Source organism: Vigna unguiculata, chromosome 9 (assembly GCF_037176805.1).
Source record: "Vigna unguiculata cultivar grain cowpea cultivar isolate G323 ecotype 2 chromosome 9, ASM3717680v1, whole genome shotgun sequence".
Classification (NCBI taxonomy): Eukaryota; Viridiplantae; Streptophyta; class Magnoliopsida; order Fabales; family Fabaceae; genus Vigna; species Vigna unguiculata.
This window is the reverse complement of record NC_140800.1, coordinates 10,362,286-10,376,281: the sequence shown is the minus strand read 5'-3', so window position 1 is coordinate 10,376,281 and position 13,996 is coordinate 10,362,286. Positions and strand designations below refer to the sequence as shown.

General features: G+C 34.4%; 1 pseudogene; it reads left to right on the top strand.

Annotated features, from left to right (window-relative positions):
• Window positions 1-1,341: 1,341 nt before the first annotated feature.
• Window positions 1,342-2,930, top strand: LOC114163436 (BURP domain protein RD22-like; annotated as a pseudogene).
• The last annotated feature ends 11,066 nt before the right edge of the window (window positions 2,931-13,996 follow it).

The window sequence follows — 13,996 nt, the reverse complement described above, 5'->3', positions numbered from 1 at the left end:
ATTATTCTTCCAAATAACTAAAAAGTTTATAATAATATGGAAATTTAAAAATAAGATCAATAAACTAAATTAATAATTATATCAGCTAATATTATAGTTAGAATTAAAATATGATTTTTGTCATTCGATTTTGATATGAATTTTGAATTCATTCATGTTTAAAACTTTCATATATTTTTATTTTCAAACTTTAAAAATAAATTAATATAGTTATTTTTTACTCAATTACGTTAAAAACTTTAATATAAGTCGCAAATCTTAACCAACATTATTTGGGGAGCCAAAATAATACATCCAAAATTTATACATTTAATTATTATCACTAATACAATAAAAATGAATACAAAATTTAGTATAATGATAACTATAAAAGAAATCACACATATATAAAAGATTACCACAAGAAAATTCGATTATAATACCACACATAAAATCCAGTTATAAAAAATATAGAGTACAATACTTTTTCTTCTATGTTCATAAAATAAAAAATTAATATATAAGAGCCTCATTAAATAAATGATTAAATTAATATTTCACTATCAAGTGAGACAAAAGCGAATTACCTTCTTTATTTCTTCGAGAATGGAAGAGAACAGCTAAGAGATGAGAGCAAAAATAATAGATCTTTTTCTCTTCAAAAACAAAAAAAAAAATAGGTGAGAATGGGAGCTGAGAACAATTTGTAAGAAACTCAACACATATAATTGAACCACAATTAAAATTTGGTTATAAAAAAACACTCAGTAGAATACTTTTTTCTTTTATGTTCATAAAATAAAAAATTAATATATAAAAGAGGCTCATTAAATAAATTATTAAACTAATATTCCACTATTAGTTGAAATGAAAGAATTACATTCTTCTTTTCTTCCTCAAGAATGGAAAAGAACATAGGAGAAATAAGAACAAAAGTAATAGATATTTTTCTCTTCAAAAACAAAAGAAAATAGATGAAAATGAGAAATGAGAACAATTTGTAAGAAAATCAAACCATAATGGAAAAAATAATAAAAAATATATTGATAAATCTTTTTCTTCTTTATTTTTTATTATGTTTACTTTTATATTTTATTATTTATTAACATTAATTATTATGTTTATAAAAGAAATAAAATATTTGCTTTAATCATCACTAATTTATAATTTATCTTCTAATATCTATAATATAATAAAATTTAAATATCAATAATACAAAAAAAATTCAATCATTCAAAATCAATATGTTAATATTTTAATCATATTTTTTTATTTTTTTTTATAATTTAAATTAGAGTATAGTGGGTACGAGTATCCACTAGTACGGATACTATAATCCCGTGCTCGTCCCACCCCATTAACATGCGGGTAGTACTCGTTATCTGCGGTATCTATTTACAAGATACATTTCCTTCCCATTGTGGGTTTTATCCGTGGGTACATTTTTTTTAACATCCCTATTCACAACTACATTGAAGCGAAAATATGTCAAACGTTATAAACTACTCAAATATTAACATGAAACTTTCACAACTATCATTGAAACAAAAATGTGTCAAACGTTATGAATTACTCAAATATTAACATGAAACACATAAACACTCAATTTCTCACTAGTAACCACTTTGCTTTTGGTGAGTTTCACTTATCTTAAAATTTTATTCTTTATTATATTTGAGTTTTTTGTTTTATTATTTATTAACATCGTTTTATAAAAGAAATCAAAATTCATCTAATTCAATTCTCATAAATTTTCATTAATGCAAAGGACTTGAAAAGTCTTGCAAAATAAGTTATCTGCGGTTCCCATGAGAAATTAAAGAATACATCTATACTACTATTAAATATTTGATATGTTTCCTTTAATATTAGACTAGCACCGTGTTTTCTTTTCTGGTATTAAAGGTTATAAAGAGATTCAAGCACCGGATGAGATTCTTTTTCTTGATAGTGAGAAAACTCAATTACAAGATGAAGTCAAAGAGATGTTATCATCACAAGATCAATTTCCACCATTATGGTGTCAAGAAAAATCAATTACAAGATCGTGTCAAAGAAATTTCGTCACAAGCCGAGACACCTTTTGACCGTGAATCAAAGGCAAATGTTGTTATTCGAGAGGTAGTTCCAGTTGCTAATTATCATCACCATCATCACCCTGAATCAAGTATATTTTTCTTAGAAGAAGGATTGAGCCGGACGCAGAATTGTATACGCACTTCCCTAAAAACAAATATTTAACCCCGTTGTTGCCCCGCGAAATTGCAAAACACAGTACCATTCTCATCAGACGAGATAAATGAAATATTAGAGATTTTGGCTGTTAAGCCAAAGTCAAAGAATGCTGAGACTGTGGAGGAAGCTTTGAAGATCTGTGAAGAGCCTCCAATAAAGGGTGAAGAAAAACACTGTGCAACTTCAATAGAATCCATGGTAGACTTCGTCACTTCTATACTTGGGGAGAACGTCCATGTTACTTCTACAGAGGTAGAAAATGAAAACAAGTCTGAAAAGTTCTTAGTGAAAGATGGAGTGAAGATTTTATCACAAAAAGAGATAATTTCATGTCACTCAATGCAATACCCATATGTTGTCTTTTACTTCCATAAGTTATCAAATAGCAGTTATGCCATTGGAGGGAGAAGATGGAACTAGGGTTAAAGCTGTAGCAGTATGCCACAAAGACACATCAGAATGGGATCCAAACCATAATGCATTTCAAGTTCTGAAAGTGAAGCCTGGGACCGTTCCTGTGTGTCATTTCTTCCCTGACGGTAATCTTCTTTGGTATGCTAAATAAAGTTAACTAAACTTATTATCATTGCCATGAATACTACCCTTAAATTAAATAAGGCATTGTGTGATGATGTGTAATCTTTCAGCCTACATTGTATTTCTCTTTGTTCGGAATTATGCAAGACATCAAGAATAATGTAAAAATAATGATGATATGTATGGCTTGTGGTAGATTATTGGTGCTATTTGAATTTTAAAGCTTCCTGAATAATGTAAAAAATAACACTCCAGCACCATGTGACTTTCCAGCTCGTTTGTGGTACTAACTGTTTTTCCGTTCGTTTGGTTCAGCTTCCATGGACCATTTTGCCTCTCTCTCTAAACCCACCTAGAATCGATGTAGCCATTATATTGACAAAACAGAAACATTGATGTTGGACCACACTACTGCTCTCTCTCTCACAATCTCACAAACGCTACAAACAAGGAAGCAAATGAATAAAGTGCCGTGTGGAAAAGGACGCTATTAGCTACGGCTAAGCCGACGACAATAGCAACGCTAATGTTAAATACATTTTATATTAGTTTATATACACGCATAACATTGACTAGAATGAATTAGACTTTGATAAGTTACAGTAGAGGTACATGCACCACGCGAAAAATGTTCTTTTAAGTAACAAAATTATGTTTAAAGTAGACAATGATTGTATTTCTCATAGTGTAAGTCACATGAGAGAATCAGAAAATAATGACGCGAGTATTAGGGTGCAAGGAGAGAGGAAAGGATGTAGTAGCAAACAGCAAAACCCTTTTACTTTCATCATTTTGCGACATAGTTTAAGCTGAACAAAGTGTTTGGGTGGGTACCATGATGCCCTTTCCTTTCACAAAGATAACTCTTAATCCTCTTGTAAGGAATAGAATGTATATTGCAACTACTGCCAATCGAGTGATTTTATTGAATTCAAAGAGACTATTAAATAGCCAGTAACCGAATACATTGGAATAACAGTGAAACATAAAATGCTCCTAAAAGCTAGGCTTTATTATGCAGTAACAGAAAACACTCCTAGAAACTAGGCTTTATGCAGCAACAGCACTGCAGTAAAGATCTTCTCATTCCCTCCCTTAAACTGACAACAATATGCAGTTAGTTTATTTCAGAAAAATCAACCATTCCCATCTTTTTCCTGAGAGTCTGGAAAGTCTCGAGTTTTAAAGCCTTGGTCATTAAATCTGCAACCTGTTCTTTTTAGTTCCGCAGTGCACCAACTCAATTTCTCCATCTTGCACAAGATCTCTTAAAAAATGAAAACGCACTCTAATATGTTTGCTCCTACCATGCATTACTGGATTTTTGGAAAGTTTAATTGTTGAACTATTGTCACACATAATAATTGTGCTACTGTCTTGAGTATGCGTTAAGTTTCTCAAAACTCTTTTCATCCACATTGCTTGACAGGCACTGGCAATAGCAGCCACAAACTCTGCCTCTGTACTTGAGAGGGTAACAATTGGTTGTTTCTTGGACATCCATGACACTGCTCCTGAACTTAGCAAAAATACATAACCAGAAGTGCTTTTAGAATCATCCTCATCTCCTGCATAATCAGAATTTGTGAAAGCAAGCAGATTTTCCTCTCCCCTTTTTTTGTAGAATATCCCATAACTAGTAGTTCCTTTTAAATACCTCAAGATTCTTTTAGCAGCTTGTAAGTGCATCTCTGTTGGCTTTGACATGTATATGCTAATTAAGCTTACACTGAACATGATATTTGGCCGTGCAGCTGTCAGATATAGTAGACTTCCCACAATTTGCTTGAAGTAAGTGTCATCCACAGTTGTACCCTCCACATCTTTGTTAAGCTTACTACCTGGAACAATTGGACTTTGTACAGGTTTGCTCTCTGACATTGCATACTTCTTCAACACATCTTTGATATATTTCTGTTGACACACAAAAATTCCTTTTGGTTTTTGTAAGACCTCAATGCCAAGGAAGAATCTCATCTTTCCTAAGTCAGTCATATCAAAGGCATACATCATAGACTTCTTGAATTTAAGCATCATACCTATGTCATTGCCAGTATAAATCAAATCATCAACGTATATGCTAACAATTAATATGCCTTCTCCAACGCTTCGTTTGATGAATAAAGTTTGCTCACTTGGACATTTTTGAAAGCCTTCTTGTGTGAAATGTGCTTCTATGTGGCTGAACCAAGCCCTTGGTGCTTGCCTTAGACCATACAAGGCTTTATGTAACTTGTAAACTTTATGCTCCTTCCCCTTTTTGACATACCCTTTTGGTTGTTCTACATATACATCTTCGCTTAACTCTCCATGTAAGAATGCAGATTTTACATCTAGCTGAAATATGTCCCATCCTTTGCATGCTGCAAGTGCCATAATCAACCGTACTGTATCCATGCGTGCAACGGGGGCAAAAACCTCAGAAAAATCAATTCCATATTGTTGAGAATACCCCTTAGCGACCAACCTTGCCTTATATTTATCAACCTCACCTAACTCATTCAATTTTGTCTTATAAATCCATTTGACTCCGATGGTTCTATTTCCAGCTGATAGGTCCATTAGTTCCCATGTTTGATTCTTTTCAATTGAATTTATTTCGCTATCCATAGCCTTTCTCCACTTCTCGTGTTTGACAGCTTCCTCAAATAGAATTGGATCATCACTTATGACATCTTGTACTATGTATGCTGCTGTATCAACTTCTTCTTCACTTAATCCTTCTCCAGTGACAAATTCTCCCATCCAACTTGGCCTCCTTCTTTCTCTCCTTTGAATCATGTGTTCTTGTGAACTCACTGTTGCTTCATTTCTATCCCCATTGCTCTCATTATGCTCACTATTCGCACCATCACTATCATCTTCCACATCTTTCGCAAACCCATTTTCACCATTTTCACGGATGTTTTCCTCCGTAGAGTCATCACTATGTAACTCATCATCACCCCACACCAACTTAGTTTCTATTTGCTCTTTATAAGTTGAACCCCAATCCCAACTTTTATCTTCTTCAAATATAACATCTTTACTAACAACAATTCTCTTTGTCTTAGGATTAAATAATCGATAACCCTTTGACTCATCACTAACACCCAATAAAATACAAGGAAAACTTTTATCATCAAGCTTACCTCTTTTTGCCTCTGGTATGTGCACGTGAGCTAGGCATCCCCAAACTCGAAGATGTTTTACTGAAGGTTTGATTCCACTCCAAGCTTCTTATGGAGTGATGTTCCTCACAGCATGTGTTGGACAACGGTTCAACAGATAAAATGTCCAGTTGACCGCTTTAGGCCAAAAAAATTTAGGAACCTTTTTTGCAGAGAGCAAACAACGTACCATATTCATAACAGTTCTGTTCTTGCGTTCTGCGACTCCGTTTTGATGCGGTGTATAAGTCGTGGTAAGCTGCCTTTTTATTCCATGTTCTTCACAAAACAACTTGAATTGAAGAGAGGTAAATTCTCCTCCTCTATCTGTTCGTAAGCATTTGATGGATGCTTCAACTTCTTTTTCTACCATTTTCTTGTAGGATTTAAAGCACTCCAAAGCTTCAGATTTTTCAGATAGCAAATACACCCAACCTTTACGACTATAATCATCAACAAAGCTTAAGAAATACCTTTTTCCACTACTTGAAATGGGTTCTATTGGACCGCAAATATCTGCATGTATGAGTTCCAAGACCTTGCTAGCACGCCATTCACTCGCCTTAGGAATTGGATTACGATGTTGTTTGCCAGTGAAACAATTAACACACGTAATACTTGAGGCGCTGAGTTCAGGTAATCCATGAACCATTTGTCGTGTTTGTAGTGTCTTCAAGCCTTTGTAGTTTAAATGGCCAAACCTTTGATGCCAAAGGTAAGTCAGGTCAGAGGAGGTATGTAGACATTCTTCAATGGCATTAGGGTTAGAGCTTTCATTAAAGAGAATAAACAAACGGTTGATACTCATTTTTGTATGTGCAATTAATCCTTTAGAGGGATGATAGATGTTGCATATTCCATTTTGTATAAGAATAGTAAGACCCTTTTCTTGCAACTGTCCCATGCTCAACAAATTTTTATGAAGCTCTGGGACGTAGTATACATCTCGAATAAGAAAGGCAGTGCCATTAAACATCAATCGCACACTTCCTCTGCCAACAACAGTCATTCGAGAGTTGTTTCCACATTTGACAAAGTTTTGATCTCCTGATACCATTTCTACAAACATACCTTTATCACCACACATATGATTAGAACACCCTAAATCCAGAAACCATGCGCCATTCCTTTTGGACCCCTTTTCAACCGTAGCCATCAAAAGAAGCTCTTCCGTTTCATCTAACTCTGCATAATTTGCTTCTTCGTTGTTCCATTGGGGACATTCATATTGGAAATGTCCCAAGTTGTGGCACTTGAAGCATTCCACAGTGGCCTTTGAGAAATATTGTCTTCCTCTTCCTCGTCCACGACCTAGTCCACGACCTCGATGTGTGCCTCTTCCTCTTCCTCTGCCTCTTCCCTCCAATGTAAGTACTTGCTCATTATCTCGACAGACCTTTTTAAACTTTTGCTCATGGACCACCAAAGAGCTTTGAAGTTTGTCAATAGACATTGACTTTGTGTCCTTAGACTTTTCAATCGAAACTACGACATATGTGAATCGTGCTGTCAAAGTTCGAAAGATTTTTTCAACCACCTTTGCATCGGGCATAAGCTCTCCATTGCTTCGCATTTTATTTGCCACTGTCATGACTCTAGCAAAATACTCCGTGATGGTTTCTGTTTCTGTCATTTCAAGCACCTCAAACTCCCTTCTCAATGCATTAAGCATTGATTTCTTCACACGATCATTTCCCCCAAATTTCTTTTTCAGGGATTCCCAAACAATCTGGGATATGCTCCTTTCCAGAATTTGTTCGAAAACTGATCTATCAATGGCCCTGAAAAGGTAATGTTTGACTTTGTGATCTTCAGTTTTGGATTTCTCCAACTGCTCTAATTGTGCAACAGTCAAAACAGTACCTTCGATAGGCTCCTCAACACCATTTTGAATTAAATTTCATAGACCCTTGGCACGTAGAAGATTCTCCATCAATTCACTCCAATGGTCATAATGTTGGCCATCAAAGTAAGGAATTTTTGAAGAGAGTTTGTCGTTGTTCATTGTCGTAAGTTTCTTTTCTCACAGGTAAGCTGCGGCTTATGTATCAGGCCCAGTGGGGGCTCTCTAATACCAGTTTGTAAGGAATAGAATGTATATTGCAACTACTGCCAATTGAGTGCTTTTATTGAATTCAAAGAGACTATTAAATAGCCAGTAACCGAATACATTGGAATAATAACTGAATACATAAAAATAGCTACGTGATAACAGTGAAACATAAAATGCTTCTAAAAGCTAGGTTTTATTATGCAGTAACAGAAAACACTCCTAGAAACTAGGCTTTATGCAGCAACAGCACAGCAGTAAAGATCTTCTCACCTCTTATATCTCATTAGGCCGCTGCCTAGATTATAGTTACATGATCGATACTTACTTTCACTAATTCTGAAGTGAATGTGTTCCTGTGGCGAGCAAGTAAAGATGCATTCAGTTTTAATTTCTTATGAGTGTTAGACCATGATGACGCACTTTAAATTAAGGGTTCATACATATAGTTGTCCTGTCAAACTCCTTCATGCTTTAACGACTAGGAAAAATGCATCTCCAAATGTAAAAAAAATAAATAAATAAAATTATGAATTAACCCCTTTTTTTATGTAGAGTATAAAATTGTTAAGTTTGCTTTCAATTTATTTTTCAAAACGTCCTGGTAGTGTGCTTGTGTGATTGGTCTGTCTGATCTAAAGGTAATGTTCAAATTAAATAGTTGTTTTTGTTAGTTGTGTTTTGCTACCCAGTCTTAGGAAAATTGCTTCTAAAAAATCTGGGCGTGGGACCCACAATTTAAATAGTATCCGTAGGTACCTTGTTGCCAACTGAAACTGTGTAGTGATTTAGAAAACTGTTCAGTGAATAAGTTCATGGACAACGTTTATCAGTGTACACTCCGCAATATATATCACGTTGCATGCATGTGTTGCCTGGTGAAGATTTTTACATGTTGCTCCAATATTACGTTGCATGCATGGGTTGCTTGGTGAAGAAATCTTGGTTTTCCAATTTCAGATTAATCTTTTGTTTTCCAATTTCTAAAATAAATTAGTTTAGGAAATATACTAAATTTATATGCATGAATTACACAGATGTAAAAAAGTTTTTTTCAATATTGCTTACACAAATATTTAAAGCCACGACACATTTATAATAAGGTAGTAATTTTTGTGATTAAACAGTAAAAGCTACGTGCATTTTCTCAGAATAAAGAGTGTGTTAATATAGAGAGAGGTGAGCTCACCACCACTGAATAAAGTTCTTTTTTTCAGCAATCACAGAGAGAGAGAGAGAGAGAGAGAGAGAGAGAGAGAGAGAGAGAGAAAGAGAGGTGAGCTCACCACCACTGAATAAAGTTCCTTTTTTCAGCAATCAGGTTGGTTAATTTGAATCTGTGATTCGATGATAAGTGGGTGTGATGAATGGTTTTTCCCACACTGCAGTTGATTTTTTCATTCAGATGCTCATTTCAGAGAGCAGTTCATGGTCATGGACTTGTTTGGACAAAATTTTGGTAGTGTATACATGAATGACACCTCTATGTATTGGTCAATGGTAAGATATTATGGCATGTTTACGTGCCTTAATAACTAAATATTCTTTTTGCTTTGCAAGGGTATTGATTGTGAATTTTATTGACCAGGATATATAGCTATGCAGGGGTATGAAGTTAAAGAAAAATGCAATGGAATGGAAGAAAAAGGCACAAGATGCTACCAACCATGTGCTTCATCCTCTTTCTTAATGAACTCTTGCTTTTTTATGAGTTTTATATGGATATTTATGTGATTTTATTTTTTCTAATGTTAAGAATTTATATAATATATTATATTTAATCTTTAATATTATTAAATTATTAAATTATAAAATTATAATATTTTTTTATTATTTTATTTGAATTTTTATATATATATGTATGTATTAGATAAAATAGTTATTTTAAAATATAAATATGAATTTAAAATTTGATTTATAAAAAAATTGATTTTCATTAAAAAAATAAAGATCTAAAAATGGATTTGGAATACAACTTGATATAAATATTTGAATCTAAATTTAAATCTTAATCTAAATATATAGAGTTGAATTTTCAAAAAATATGAACTATAGTTTTTCAAAAAAAAGTAGATATGGATCTAATCCTAATATTTGGATTTAAAATGGATTTGAATTGATGATTTAATTTTTTTTTTCAATATAGACAAAATAAAAGATACTCTTTTTTTCGTTGGCTAATCTGGAAATTACATAATCATGCATTTTGTCGAACTCATTATCCTTCTCTTATATTCTTCTTTCTGATTTTGAACTGCAGGAAACAACTACATGTTTTATTGATCGATTAATGGATGCGTAATGTGGTGCGCTTTCATGGTCATGGTAAGGCTTTTAATGCGCCTTCTGACTTGCCAAAGACTGTGGTGCGAACTATGAACCAAGGCTCATCTCCTATGAGCATCGGCTTTCATGCAGTTCAACAAAGGCTTCTCGGTATGCTACTCTTTTAAGGCCTTTTGTTAGTGTTGACTTATTAGTTACATGTATTAACTATTCATGTTCTAAAGTGTGGGATCTTAGTACTTGTTCAATGCCCTTTCAGGTTGTCCTTTTCTCACCTCTGATTACCAAATCCTCATAATTGTTGAGTTGCAATGTGTAAGGCCTAATTTTTTTTCTACCCTAGCATTTTAAGGGCTGCCTTGCATCTATTGGGCCTGAGGGTTAGCCCAAAGGTTAAAAAACTATTTCTAGTTGTCCTAATCTGCACCTTTCACTCTTGCAGAAGAATCAGCCGCCACCCTTGCGCCTCTCGTACAGAACCCTCCGCTAGGGTGTACTCTGAACCTTCTTCGAGCTAACTCAAACCCAACTCCTACTCCACTTAAGTATTTCTCAGCTCATGTCTCCCCTTTTTATGGGCCTAGCACCACTGTTTATCGTTAGGGTTTGATAATAATTCGTCCCTGTTTCTATTTTTACCGATCTTTTCAGCTCCTTGGTCATCCTTAGGACAGTCGTGTTCACTGTGTTCGTGTCGGAGTGTCCCGCTAGCTGTTTTCCAGGTAAGGGAAGGTAGGACCTTCTGTTATTTGTGTTTTTCCGCTATTTTAGACGTCTTTTCGTGTTTGTATGGATTGGTTGGTGTTGTGTCCGATTTGGATTGAGTTAAAGCATGATTTGGTTCGTGGTTTTGGCTGCTGTATGAGAAAACAGTGGCGAGTACTGGTTTTCTCGCCCAAGCGAGTTAGTCTCACCTAGGCGAGATTATCAGAGGCTCGCCCAGGTTTTGTTGCACGAATTGTCGCCTAGGCGACGTGCATTCTTTTTGAGCGAGGAGTGCTCTCGCCTAGGCGAGAAGGGACTCGCCTGAGTGAGGCCTCGCAGAGTTCCCTGTCCCCTCGTTGCACTCTTGCCTAGGCGAGATGGAACTCGCCTGAGCGAGAGGGTCTCTCTCGCCTGAGCGAGCCCTATTGGCTTGAGAGAGACAGCGGGCGGGTTTTGATGTTGTTATTGAGTGGTTCACCGATATGTGGCTTGTTTATCTAACTCAAATGCCTTACTGTAAGGGTTGTCTGATGAAAGCATGATTAATATGTACATTTGAAATGGAAATGGCATGTTATTTGATTGGGTATGAATTGGAAAGCATGACTTGTATGAATTGTTAATTGTACATGATATTTGTGTTATGGGAAATTCTTGATTGGTGGGTGGAATATGTTTACGGTATGGGTAGGGTATAATTCCATGACTCTTGTAGTGAGAGATCTTGGTGGCGCCTCATCGGTTGGACATAATTCCATACACCGTCCAAAAGGGGGGTCTATGGTGGTGTCTCGACAAAAGGATGTAATTCCACGGGGGGTCGTGGTGGTGCCTCAGGGCCAGGGCGTAATTCCACGAAGGCCACGTGGTGGTGCCTCCTGTAAGGGTATAATTCCGTGAAGGCCTCGCGGTGACGCCTCATTATTAGGACATAATTCCACTGCCACATGGTGGTGCCTCAGATACGTATCCGGATAGTCAAGCCTTAGGTTTTGATATTGATGAGTACTTCACATGTGGGTGTCTACTATGTATGTTTGAATGTGAAATGGTATGTTGAGTGCATGATATGATGACTTCTTCGCTAGCTTACCCCTTTGCTTGCTTGTGTGTTATGCGTGGTCTCTTCCTTTGCAATGATCATCAACCTGGTTGATGTGAGCAGATGTGAGAACCCCTAGCAGTGGTGATGGTAATAGGGATGTTGCAACTTAATGAATGGGACAGGTGTTGGACCCACTGTAGGGCCTATTACTAGAGGATTTTATATTATTTATGCTTTTCTTGTCCGAACAAGGCCTAGTTATTTATTTGTTTTCGTTTCAGTATATTTCTGGTTGGGCCATGTTGGACCCTTTTTCTTGTAATCTGGGTATATTTGACATATTGTATACCTTCATACTCTCAACTTCGCACTTTCTGAATATTCATGTATATGATGTTTTATTAATTAAAGTTATTCAGTTTTGGGACGTTACAATATGACTGAAAATAAAACTAATCACAATCAATTCAGGTTGCATTAAAGATCCAGGCGTTTGTGTCAACTATGTGATTCGGAGTCCTAATGGGTTTATATGGTAAAATATTTTTTATTCTTCAGGTCTTTATGCAGATGTGAGTAATATATATTGTCAAAAGTCAACTAAAGGAATCATTTATAATTTTTTTTGTTTTGTTAAACAAGAGTTACTTACTCAAGGCACATTGTTCAATACTATTACCATGGTGGGGATGATGTTCGACAGCATTGGGAGGTATACGCACATGCAATCACTTGTATAAATGATAACCCCGTAAATGGTGAGTAGCACTCGGATTTGCATTGGTTTTAAGCTAATATTTTAATTTGGTGTTTCTATTTATTACACCAATGTTCTAGGTATTATCAATTAGTGGGTTAGGCTTAATACCCATATTTGTCTTGATTTTTTCATTTTAATCATGTTCTAAGAATTTTTAAAAATTTAAATATTTTTGTGATTTTTAATTATCAAAATATTATATATTTTGTGATGATCTTTAATTATAAAAATAATATATTTTAATTGGATAGAAAGTACTTAGTCCAATCCACGAGATTCCATATACTAATATAAATTATTAATGATTACCATGGAGAGGGACGATGAAACCCTAAAAAATAACTATTAGAAACTTTTATTTTTCTTTAATAGATGTCAAAATCCTTCACTAATTAAATTGTGGAAGTTTTAAAACTCTAGTATCTATAATACACTGGCGGTTATATATTCAGGAAGTTCTGCTATATATACATGTTATTATAAAAAAAGTTTTAATTAATTTCTAAACCAGACAAATATAGACATTTTTGTAACAGAAACTATAAATCTATGTGATCTTTCTTGTAAATCTAAGTTTCCAGTGGAGAATTTTGTTATAAATAATCTTATTTTATTTGTTTATTAATTTTGGTGTAGGTGTTTATAAACGTAATGTTTACCCATGTGTGATAAATGAAACATCAATATGGAGAATTTAGGAGTTTCCAAATATTGATAAATTAAAACTAAAGTTATTTTATTTTATTTGTTAAAAAAAATCTTGAAATTAGTAAGTTAACAATTTATAATAATAAAAACGTAGACATATATGGGAACATTTCATACATACTAGATAATATACTGTCATCATTATAAACTATCAATCATTAATGTATATGTACAAAATGTAGGGACAATTTTATCAATCATGAATGTATACGTTCCATCATTGAGGAATCTGGATATGAATTATGCTCATGCATGACATTAGAGATGACAAATAAATCCAGATGACAAATAAACCCGTTTTTGTAGGTATTGTTCGAACTCGTTTTCGTTTTGACGGGAAATTTTCACATTGACTGGGTATGGGTATGGGTATGGAGAATCCTCGACTTCTTCAATTAGATATGGAGTTGGGTATGGGGATGTACATATCTCCGCCATATTACCCGTCCCCGTTTAAATTATTAAAATATTTATAATTGATTAAATAACCATATATATATATATATTATTTTTTATTTATTTTAATTATTTGATTTGTCATG